Source organism: Macrotis lagotis, chromosome 2 (assembly GCF_037893015.1).
Source record: "Macrotis lagotis isolate mMagLag1 chromosome 2, bilby.v1.9.chrom.fasta, whole genome shotgun sequence".
Taxonomy (NCBI): domain Eukaryota; kingdom Metazoa; phylum Chordata; class Mammalia; order Peramelemorphia; family Peramelidae; genus Macrotis; species Macrotis lagotis.
In genome coordinates this window covers 24,074,156-24,084,729 of record NC_133659.1, presented here as the reverse complement: position 1 = coordinate 24,084,729, position 10,574 = coordinate 24,074,156, and the positions used below count along the sequence as shown (strand labels likewise).

At 39.6% G+C, this 10,574-nt stretch overlaps 1 protein-coding gene across 1 annotated transcript in view; it reads left to right on the top strand.

The window, feature by feature from the left end:
- The first annotated feature begins 1,406 nt into the window (after positions 1-1,406).
- Positions 1,407-10,574, top strand: part of MROH7 (maestro heat like repeat family member 7) — a 75,367-nt gene continuing 66,199 nt past the window's right edge. The window contains exon 1 of the mRNA XM_074221353.1: positions 1,407-1,479. The gene's annotated coding sequence lies outside the window, so the exon portion shown is untranslated. The remainder of the gene's footprint in view (positions 1,480-10,574) is intronic.

The window sequence follows — 10,574 nt, the reverse complement described above, 5'->3', positions numbered from 1 at the left end:
CAATGATGCTGCCAACTGTAAGAATGGAACATCTATTGAATACTTAGCAAGACCTGACCCGGTGAACCTCAAAGAATATCGGTCATTGTGGAGGATTTAGGATAGTCTTTGCTCCCCATGGCCACTTCTATGTTCTCCCCTTACCTCCATCACTAATTAACTTCTACTTCTTTGAGGTTCATTTAATTATTTATCCATCCTAAACTGTCTTTCATGGAGTGACAGAAGACAAACCTCCTCCCACTCACAAATATGGGCCTCAACATATCCTGGGGAATTTAACCAGGAAATTGCTAAAACTATACCATTATCCCAAACCAAACTGTGTTCTTCAGTATCTGGAGATAAGAGAGATTCATAAAAACCTGACAGTTATAATAGCACATCAGATTTTCAACGTGATTTACATATATCTCAGTTAAGCCTCACAATAGTCTTTTGAGGTAGGGCTGATAGTTTTTTCATTTTAGAGATGAGAAAACTTAGGCTGAGAGAGGTTACATGACTGGCCTAGGGTCACAGAATTATTGTCTAATCAGGATTTTAAAACCAGGTTTTTCCAACTCCAAGTCCAAAACAATCCACTGTACCTTCTAACAATCCACCTTGGAAAGGATATCAAGAGAATTTCAGGAAAAAGTTGATTCTCCAACCCCTTGATGCCACCATTGGGATACCATGACCAAAATACTCATAATGTCCAAGCTCAACATACAAAACCCAAACTATAGACTGGGCTGAGAATATCTAAGCCATTTGGAAGCAGAGAGTACCTGTTGGTCTTATTTCTCTTCTGCTATAGCAGTTGTCCTGAGGTATTCTGGGAACCTACAGAAAATGAACCTACTTCCTAATATTTTCATTCAATGACAAAAAGCTGATATTTTTTTTCTTTTAGCTTTCTGTGTTCCATGCAGCCAAGAATATCAATTTTGGGGTGGCTAGGTGACGCAGTGGATAAAGCACTGGCCCTGGAGTCAGGAGTACCTGGGTTCAAACCCGGTCTCAGACACTTAATAATTACCTAGCTATGTGGCCTTGGGCAAGCCACTTAACCCCATTTGCCTTGCAAAAATAAAAAAAAAAAGAATATCAATTTTATTAATTGATGGAGGGATTTTTCTCCCTGGGAGTTTCCTAAATCTCCCATCCAAATCACCAATCAAAAAAAAGATAAGCCCATTGGAGAGAATCAGATGATGACTAATGAAGGTTCAAAGTGATGAATATGTCACCCAAGAGGAATAAGGGATCAGATTTGAGAGACCAGTCCTACTCTTTTACAAATGAGCAGGGAGGACTTGAGAGTCCTCAGATCCTTCACCATATTCCCTGCTCTGCCTTCCCCATCCCCCACACACATCTTGGTCAGGGGATGCCCTCCCCAGCCCATTGTCTGGCTGACCTCTAAGATGCCAGTTCCTAGTGACATCACAAAGACTTTCAGCTGAAGCAGTCTCCGGCTGGAGGGAGTCTTAGGTGAGTCTCTGGGGAGGGGATGGGCTTGGGGATAGACTAGAGGTTAGGGGGTTGTTACCCTAGATGAACCTTCGTGATCTCCTGAGGACTTCCCCACACTCTGCTGGCACCCCTGGGCCATCTCAGACCTGGTCCCAATTGGAAGTGATTTCTAAATCTAGAACACCTTCCTACAGCTACCCACAAGGAACAAAAAAATGTTAACCTCCAACTTTCTGAGTTTCCCCCATTAGAAATTCATATCTTTGGCTCATAGCTTTAGGATTATAGATTTTCTGGTTCAAACCCATCATTTTATAGAAGAAGAAGTGACTTGTCCAAAGTTACATTGATAGGAAGTAGCAGAGTCTGAATTTGGATACAGGCCTTTCTGTCTCAAAGATAAAATCCCTCTCTGGAAAAAGTTCTGTATTCAGCCTTGGTCATCAGCCCTCAAGCAGAGACGGGGAAGGGGTGGAGAAGGGAGGAGGATGTATATGAGTATGAGACAACACTCAGTGGTGGGTAATTAGTGGTAGGTATTCTTTGGATGCAATCAGGGTGAAGTGACTTGCCCAGGGTCACATAGCTTGTCAGTATCTGAAGCTGGATTTGAATTCAGTTCTTCCTGATTCCAAGGTTGGTGTTCTATCCACTTATAACACCACCTAGCTGCCCCTTTTATCAGCATTTAGAGTTTGTTCCTCTTTCCATGCCTGGGAAACTGGAAGTGAAGAATCATTCCCCCATTCTAGTGAAGCCAACAAAATAGGCCAGTTTAAGAAGGGAGGATTGGGCCCTAAGAACCAGAAGTTCTAGGGAGGCTGATTTTAGTGGGGTGGGAGGAAGCGTTTGCTAACAGAGAAGGGCCACCATGGAATGATGCAGAGAAGTCTGGGGGATGTGGTTTCAAATCTTGCCTCTGACAGGCATTACCTAGGAAGTCACTTCATTTCTCTTCTTTTCATGCTTTGTAAAATGAAGAGGGTTGGCTCTTAGGACCTCATAGCTCTAAAACCCTTCATGATACAGAGGTAGTGAGCTCTCCATCCCTTGAGGTGTGCAAGTAGAAAATTGATGATTCCCTGGCAGGAATATTGTAGAGAGAACTCTAGAACTTGGGGCAAGGTAGAGAATAAATGCCTTTTAAGCCCCTTGTAGCCCTGGAATAGATTTCTGTAAGCTTAGGTACATCACAATCATCAATTTTTTAACATTTTTATTTAAAGTCTTCCACATACAATCATGTAAAACATTTCCATAGTGGTCATTTTGTACCAGAAGACTTGAATAAAAGAAAAAACATGAAGTGAAAAATAGTATGCTTCAGTCTGTATTCAAATAATATCAATTTTCTCCAGAAGCAGATCGCATCATCATTAGTCCTTTGGGATTGTCTTGGATCATTGCATTGTTGAGAATAGCTAAGTTAATTGAACAATATTACAATGTTCTCCTGGCTTTGCTTACTTCTCTTTGCATCAAGTTTATGTAAATCTTTCCAGATTTTTCTAAAATCATCCCACTTGTTACTTCTTTTAGCACAATAATAGTCCATCACAATCATATCTCCCAGGCTTGTTCAGCCATTCTCCAATCAATGGTCATCCTTGGATTTACAATTCTTTGCCACCACAAAAAAAGCTGCTATGAATATTTTTATACATAGGGTTTCTTTTCCCTTTTTTATGATCTCTTTGGGATACAGATTTAGGATCCCAATACTAGGTTGAATAATTGTCCTTTGGTCACCAACAATGAATTAGTGTTCCTGTTTTCCCATATCCTCTCCTGCATCAATCATTCCCCTTTTTTGTTTTATTAGCCAATCTGAGAGGTGTGAGAGTATTCCTCAGAGTTGTATTCATTTGTATTTCTCTAATCAATGATTTAGGGCATTTGTTAATATGACATCATCTGAAAATGGTCAGTTCATATCCTTTGACCATTTATCAGTTGGAGACTGACTTGTATTTTCATAAATTTGACTCAGTTCTTTATATATTTGAGAAATGTGGTTTTTATTTTTTTTACTTTTTTTTTGGCAAGGCAATGGGGTTAAGTGACTTGCCCAAGGCCACACAGCTAGGTAATTATTAAGTGTCTGAGGTGGCATTTGAACTCAGGTCCTCCTGACTCCAGAGTTGGTGCTCTATTCACTGTACCACCTAGCTGCCCCTGTTTTTATTTTTTAAACAAAATTCCCCCCTCCCCAGTTTTCTGCTTTCTTTATAATTTTGGTTGCATTGGGTTTTGCAAAAGAAATCATCTTACTGTCCCATGAACTACTTACTCTCCATCCCAGACCCCCATCCCTGTGCTCAAAGGGTTAATGCCAGACAGCTCTGCCAGGTCAAGGCCAAGGGCTCTGTCAATGATTCTTCCATGGACCAGGACAGCACAACTTGTATGATTACCTTGTCTCTGAGTTGCTTGGGTAGTATCACCAGAGATAGCACCCTGAGGGTGAGAATAAATCATGGGATGGGAGTCCCTTTTGAGATCATCTAGGCCAAATCCCTCCTATTCTGGAGGAGGTGACAGGTCCAAATAGGAAAAGGACTTTGCCCCAAGTTTACACAGAGATCTAGGTCAATTCCTATTGCATTTGAACTGGGGAAAGGAAAGTACAACTGCTAGGTGATCCAAGTGATAGAGCCCAGTAAGAACTAGGAAGATTTGACATCAAAATCAGCTTCACCAGCTGTGTGAGCCTGGGCAAGTCTCTTAAACTCAGTTTGCCTCAGCATCTTCATCTGTAAAATGGCACTTTCCACCCTGGGTTACTGTTAAGGATCAAATGTGATAATAGTTGTAAAGTGCTTTATAACTGCTAGTTATCATCATCATTAGTGATAATAGTAGTAGTAGTAGTAGTAGTAGTAGTAGTAGTAGTAGTAGTAGCTGTAATGGTCGTGGTAGTAGTAGTTGTGATAGGTATAGTAGCAGCAGCAGCAGCAGCAGCAGTAGTAGTAGTAGGAGGAGGAGGAGGAGGAGGAGTAATAGTAGTAGTAGTGGTTGTGGTAGGTGTAGTAACAGCAGCAGCAGCAGCAGCAGCAGTAGTAGTAGTAACAGTAGCAGTAGTAGTAGCAGTAGTAGTAGTGGTAGTGGTAGTAGTAGTAGAAGTAGTAGTAGTAGCTGAGATTCAGGCCCAGTATACTTCCCATTATACACACTGGTTCTCTAAAGACCAGCCCAGCCCTTTGTTCCTGAGCCAGCAGTAGAACTCCTGCTCTAAGATGTCTGACTACCACCCCCTTAAAAACAAACCAAAACCAAAACAGAACTTAAAAGTTACAGAAGAAAAGCTCCCCTTTTGATGATCTCTTTGGGATTACAACTCAATGAGGTTAGGAATGAAAGGATGAAGATCTCCATTTTATGGGGAAGAAATGGAGGTTCTGTTAGAACAAATTGGCCATGAAGCACAAAGCTAAAGTATTTGGAGCGACTTCAAGTTTGTTGCCCTATTGACCTATATCACAAGGTCTCTAGAGATTTTAATAGGTTTCTGTTGTTGCTGTTTAATTATTCAGTGATGTCCAATTCTTTGTGACCCCATGAATCACAGCACAACTGTCCCTACTCTCCTCCACTAGCTCTCAAAGTCTGTCCAAGTTCATGTTCCTTGTTTGCAGGAAACTATCCATCTCATCCTCAGCTGTCCCTTTCCTCTTTTGCCTTCAGGCTTTCCCAACATTACAGTTTTTTCCAGTGAGTTCTATCTTCTCATTATGCGGTCAATATATTTAAACTTTAGCTTCAGTATCTGATCTGCTAGTGAATGGCCTGAATTAATTTCTTTAGGTTTTGACTTATCTGACCTCCCTGCTATGCAAGTCTCAAAAGTCTTCTCTAGCACCCCAACCAAAAAGCATCGATTCTGCAGTGTTCAGGATTCCCTATAGTCCAACTCTCACTGTTATACATTGCTCCAAGAAAAACCATAGCTTTGACTATAGGGACCTTTGTCAGCAAGGTGATATTTCTGCTTTTTAATATGCTCTCCAGACTGGCCATAGATTCCCTTCCAAGGAGAAAGTGTCTTTTAATTTCATGGCAAGAGTCACCATCTGCAGTGATCTTTGATCCTAGGAATATAAAATCTGACATCACTTCCATTTCTTCTCCCTCTATTTTCCAGGAAGTCAAGATCTTAGTTTATTTAATGCTAAACTCAAAACCAGTTTTTACACTATCCTTTTCCACCCTCATCAAGAGGTTTTTGAATTCCTCCTCACTTACTACCAACAGAGTGGGATTGTCTACATATCTGAGATTGTTGATATTTCTCTGAGCAACCTTAATTCTGACTTTTGATCCACCTAATGTGGCATTTCATGTGATGTGTGCTGCATAGTAGTTAAATAAGATGATAAAATATAGCCTTGTCGTACTCCTTTTCCAATCTTAAACCAATCAGTTGTTCCATGTTCAGTTCCATGTTTTATTGCTTCTTGACTCACATACAGGTTCCACAGGAGACAAATAAGATGATCTGGTACTCCCATCTCTTTGGGGATTTGTCACATTTTGTTGTGATCCACCTAGCCAAAGTTCTTAGTGAAGTCAATGAAACATAGTAGATATTTTTCTGAAACCCCTTGCTTTCTTCATAATCCACCAAATGTTGGCAATTTGGCCTCTTGCTCCTCTGCTTCTTTGAAAATCTGGCTGCTCTTCTGGTAATTCTTGGTTCTCATATTTCTGAAACTCGGTTTGCAGAATCTTAAGTATAACTCTGCTGGCAGGTGAAGCAAGTACAATTGTTTGAAAATTTGAACATCCTTCCTTTGGACCTTTTCCAAGCTAGTGGCCACTGTTGAATTTTCCAAATTTGCTGACTTAGTGAATGCAGTACTTTAGCATCATCTTTAAGGATTTTAAAAGGATCAATTGGAATTTTGTCATCTCCATTAGCCTCATTGTTAACAATCCTTCCTAAGGTCCTCTTGAATTCATTCTCTAGGATGTTTGACTCTAGTTTAGTAACTATACTATCAAGTTATTGATGATATTAAGAACTTTCTTGTATAGTTCTTCTGAGTATTCTCACCATCCCCTTCTTAATCTCTTCTGCTTCTATTAAGTCCCTACCAGGTCTTTTGTCAATGATTTTACCATAGCCTGGGTCAACCCAATTTGTTTTATTGCCTCGTCTCTGAGTTTCTCAGGAAGTATCTTTCCTGGGTCTTTTATCATGCCCATTTTTTTTCATGAAATGTTTCCTTGATATCTCTAATTTTCTTGAAGAGATCTCCTGTCTTTCCCAATTATTTTGTATAGAAGAAAATAATAGAATGTGAAAGAGATCTCTTCAAGAAAATTAGAGATTGGGGCATCTAGGTGGTGCAGTGGATAGAGCACCAGCCCTGGAGTCCAGAGGATCTGAGGTAAAATCCAGCCTCAGACACTTAATAATTACCTAGCTGTGTGACCTTGGGCAAGTCACTTAATCCCATTGCCTTAAATGAATAAAAAATAATTTAAAAAATTAGAGATATCAAGGGAAAATTTCATGTGAAAATGGGCATGATAAAAGACAAACATGGTAGGAAATGAGCAATGCTGAAGAAAGTGCAAAATTATTGGACAATTGCATTCATTTCACACATCAGAAAAAAATATACTTAAGATTCTGAAGGCTGAGATTCAGCAATATAGGAACTAAGAATTTCCAGAAGAGCAGACTAGTTTTTGATGAAGAAGAGGAATTAGAAACCAAATTGCCAACATTTGCTGGATTATGGAGAAAGCTAGGAGTTTCAGGAAAACATCAACTTCTGTTTCATTGATGATTTCATTGAGAATACACTAGGATTTTGACTGTGTGGATCACAACAAAATGTGGTAAGTCTTCAAAACGCCAGATCATCTCACTTATTTCCTGAAGAACCCATATACAGGCCAAGAAACTAACATGAAACCAAACATGAAATGATTAATTGGTTTAAGATTGGAAGGGAAGTACAACAAACTTGTATATTGTATATCAACATCAAATATACAGGTGATATCTCTCTAAAGGCAGGAAGTGAAGAAGACTTCAGAAGTCTCTTGATGAGAATGAAAGAGGAGAATGTAAAAGTTGGCTTGAAGTTTACCATAAAAATCCCAAAGATCTTGGGTGCTAGTCCCATCGCTTTCTGGCAAATAGAGTGAGAATCAATGGAAACAGTGTCAGATTTTATATTCTTGGGCTCAAAGATCAGTGCAGATGGCAGCTACAGTCATGAAATTAAAGATGCATGCTCCTTGGAAGGAAAGCTAAGGAAAATCTGGACTGTACACTAAAAAGCAAAGATATCACCTTGCTGACAAAAGTTCCTGTAGTCAAAACTTTGTTTTTTCCATTAGTAATGTATAACTGTGAAACTATAAGGAAAGCTGAGCACTGCAAAATAGTCATTTTTGAATTGTGGTGTTGGAGAAGACTTTGAGAGTCTCTTGGACTGCAAGGAGGTAAAATCAGCCAACACTTAAAGAAATTGACTTAGACTATTCATTGGAAGGTCAAATACTGAATTTGAAGTCTAATTACTTTGACCACATAATGAGAAGACAGGATTCACTGGGGAAAAAACCCTGATGTTGGGAAAGATTGAAGGCAAAAGAAAAAAGAGATGGCAGAAGATGAGATAGCTAGATAGTCACGGAACCAATGAACCTGAACTTGGACAGACATCAAGAAGCAGTGGAAGAGGTTAAGGTCCATGGGGTCACAAAGAGTCAGACATAATCAAATGACTAAACAACAACGATATTTCTTTGCATAATTCTTATCTCCCCTTGCTATTCTCTGGAATTCTATATTCAGTTGGGTAGATCTTTCCAGTTTCCCTTTTCCTTTCACTTTCCTTCTTTCCTTGGCTTTTGTAAAGTTTCATCAGATAGCCATTTTGCTTCCTTGCTCTTCTTTTCTAAGGAATGTTTTTTGCTCAGCCTCCTTTACAATATTGCTCCAGGCATTCTATCTACCAGATTTATTTCCCTAAATCTATTCATCATCTTCACTTTATATTCATAAAGGAGGTTATATAGCTCAAACTCTAGATGATCTGATGGATTTTTCCTATATTCTTTAATTTAAGTATGAATTTTTCAATAAGAAGCTCATGATCTGAGCCATAGTCAGCTCTGACTGCATAGAATTTTGCCATCTTTGGAAGCAAAGTGTATAATCAGTCTGATTTTGATAGTGATCAGCTGGTGATGCCCCTGTGTAGGGTTGTTGAAAAGAGTGTTTTCTACAACTAGTGAGGTATCTTGATGAAACTCTCTTAGTCTCTGCCCTGCTTCATCTGGTACTACAAAGTCAAACTTGCCTGTTATTTCAATTATCTTTTGATTTCCTACTTTAGCCTTCCCGTCTCCTATGATGAATATAACATCTTTTTTGAGTGTTATTTCTAAATGTACTAGGTCTCCATTGAATTGATCAACTTTGGTATCTTCAACATCAATGGATGAAACATAGACTTATATTACTGTGATGTTAAGTGGTTTACTTTGAATTCAAACAAATATTATTCTGACATTTTAAAATTATATCCAGTACTGCATTTCTCACCCTTTTATTGACTATGAGGGCTAGTCCATACCTTCTAAGGGATTCTTGCCCATGGTAATATATGTAGGGACTGCCTGAGTTGAATACATCCATTTCTATTCTTTTAAGTTCACTGACCCCCAAGACATCAATGTTTTAATCTTTCCATCTCCTGTTTGATCACATTCCGCTTACCTTAGTTTATAGAGCTGATATTCCAGAATCCTTTGCAATATTGAGCATAGGCCTTTCCATTCATCACTGCAGCTGAGCTTCTTTTCAGCTTTGGTTCAGCCACTTCATTAGTACGAGAGCTACTTGTAGCCCATCCTCTGTTCTTCCCCATTATCATTTTGGGCACCTTCTGACCTGAGAGACTCATCTTGCAGTGTCATTTAATTTATCATTTTATTACTGTCCATGGTATTCTTTTTTTTTTTAACAAGGCAATGGGGGCAAGTGCCCAAGGTCACACAGCTAGTAATTATTAAGTGTCTGAGGCTGGATTTGAATTCAGGTCCTCCTGACTCCAGGGCCGGTGCTCTAGCCACTATGCCACCTAGCTGCCCCTGTCCATGGTATTCTTGGCAAAGATATTGGAGTAGATCACCTTTTGTCAGGACTCTCTACTATGACCTGTCCCTCTTGGGTCCATCCAGAATAGTTCATGGTTTCATAGAAATACCTACAAGAATTCCTCTGCCATCACAAGACATTGATCCAGGAGGGATTTCCTATCCCTTATCTAATTTGATCCTCATAGCTATACTGGGAAAAGGAAGGTTATTAGTCCCATTTTATAAGCCCCGGTAAGGGAAGTGATTTATCCCAAGTCTCATGATTTCTGGAAGAGAAGTAGGGCCTGACCAATCACTCAGGATCTATATTCCTCTTGTATCCCTTGCACTTCTCCTTCTCTCATTGTCTTCCCCTCTCCTTTTTGTGCTCTTTTTCTTCTGTTCTTTTCCTTTCTACCTTCTGTTGGTCAATGAGTCAATCAATCAATCAATGAAAAGCAATCTTAAGCCCTCATCAATCCATCAGCAAGCATTTATAAAGCACCTACGGTATACTAAGCACTAAGGTGCTGAAGATATAAAAACTAAAAACAAAACATTCTTGGTTTCAAGACACTTCTGTTCCATGAAGACAACATGAGTACATTATCAGTCAATACTCATCATTTGAGAAGGAAGACCTCACATATGGGATGATGGGGGAAGGCCTTAAGTAAAAAAAATAGTGAAAGCTTCAAAGGAAATTAAAGAGTCTGAGGGATGAAGAACTGGAGGGTGGTGGATAGGACACAGCCTGTACAAAAACTCAGAAACAGGAGATGTTCTCTCACTCAGATGGATTCTGGGGCTCTGTCTCTGCACAAATCAGAGCCACTGTGTTTCTGAGGATCTTGAATTGTCCAAAGATGGACATTGAGGTGAATTTTCTTCTGATTTCATAATAGGAAGGAGGAACTAGCAGCTGGGTGCAAGGTAGTGGAGGAATGATGGGGCCCTAGGGTGGGGTGAGGGAAGTGACCATTTCATTCTCGAGTTTGTGAAAGAAAAAA